Here is a 1,861-nt window from a genome sequence, read left to right as displayed (position 1 = left end):
CTCCTGTGAAAGGATAAGTGAGGATGCCAGGTGGATAAGGGGCAATGCAGGTATACAGGATGCCAGGTGGGTATGGAATAGTGTGTAAGATTAGTTAGGTAAGGCGTAGTTAAGTGATAGAATTTAATGGTAGGTCAGGGTGAGTGAGAGTTGCTGAATCTGGTAGGTCATGGGGGAAGAAGGGCTGGAGTGGTGTATCAATTACTTGGGCACAAGGGGAAGTGTCAGTCCAGAAGAAAGGGAGCAGGTGATTGAGTTGACCTGGGGGCTGGAGTTCTGGGGGTGGGGTGACGAGTCTATGGGAGACGGTGTCAGGACCAGAAACACAGTTAAGCATTAAAAAATAAAAGGCATGGTGATTTTTAACAATCTTTCAAGGATGTAGAATGCACTTTATTTTGGAAAAAGCAGGATAATTATTAACATTATGACTTTGCAAACCAACCTTTGTGATCATCACCATTACAAATAATTTTATCTAATGTCTATACTATATATGTAATTGTAAGCTTGCAGCTAAGTTTGATACATTAACAGGGATTCTGGTAATCTATGCTTCCATTGAAAAACAACATTCATTGAGAATATGGGTCTGGGAATTGAGAATATAGTTCCCCCTGAAAGTACAAAGTTGACATCACTCATATTATCATTACGTAAAATAAAACTTATCTTTACAATGGTACTGCACTGTGAACAATAATTGCAATAATTGCTTGGAAGTGAAGTTGCAGGTAGACTTGGTAGGGCTTTCGGCACACTTGACTTCATTGGTCAGTGCACTGAATACAGAAGTTGAATGTATGGAAAGAGCTGCCAGAGGAGGTGGTAGAGTTAAAAGGCACCAGGATGGCTACATGAATAGGAAAGGTTTAGAGGGATATGGGCCAAATGGACTAGATGAGTTTTGGATATCAGGTCAGTGGAAATGAGTTGGGTCAAAGGGTCTGTTTCCATGCTGTATAATTCTATGACTCTATAATAGGTTTTATATGGTTCATCAATTGTGATACATTCTCATTTTTAAAAAATGCACCCTTTAGAAAACATTCTTCAATTTGTACGATTAGATTAGGAGATTCAGAGAAGGTCAGCATTGATCAGTTTAAATAAAGTTAACTTGAAATAAAATGAGGCAAAAACAGAGTTCAAATAATACTTTCTTGACAGGAATTTACCTAAAGTGGAAAGTTGGAGTAGAGAGGGAAAAGGAGCACAATAGTTTGATTGAAAGTTAAGTAGATAATTACATTAACATAGCTAACATTAACTGTAAGAATGACAGAACCGGAAGAGGCAGTGATGTGTGGTTGCTACAAGATGTGGTGTTTGAAATAGCAGATGTTAACCTAGATAACGACATGTGGGAAATGTCTTCAAATGTGATTAATTGAGTTTAAGATCTCAGAATTTAAGGCAGAGTTGGTGAAAATCTAACTCATCAGGGAGAGCAAGTATTTTAAATAGTAGTCACTTGACTTTGAGATAAGGAATAGCCAATATTAAAGAAAAGAATGGCGGCTATTTTAGAGGTTAGGAAATGAAAGGACAAGCTAGATTAAAGAATGCCTCAAATTGCTCTCTTTAAGTTTGAAACATGAGCTTTTTTGTGGAGGGAATGACTACTCTGGGACTGGTCATGCCAAAAAAATGGATTGCAACATTACTTAAAAATTGGCTCTACATATGGTGTGGAGAGATCAACCTTAGGATTTGTTTGGAGAATTGTGAGCAGTTTTGAGGATGCAGATGGCATTTATAAAATACTACAGGGACAAGAGACTTTTGTGACGTGGAGAGACGAGAATATTCTCCTTAGAGCCTAAAAGGTTAAGAGAAGATACAATAGAATTGTTTAAGA

The sequence above is a fragment of the Chiloscyllium plagiosum genome, chromosome 17, assembly GCF_004010195.1.
Source record: "Chiloscyllium plagiosum isolate BGI_BamShark_2017 chromosome 17, ASM401019v2, whole genome shotgun sequence".
NCBI classification, from domain to species: domain Eukaryota; kingdom Metazoa; phylum Chordata; class Chondrichthyes; order Orectolobiformes; family Hemiscylliidae; genus Chiloscyllium; species Chiloscyllium plagiosum.
The sequence above is the reverse complement of the archived record's forward strand: the minus strand, read 5'-3'. Positions refer to the sequence as shown.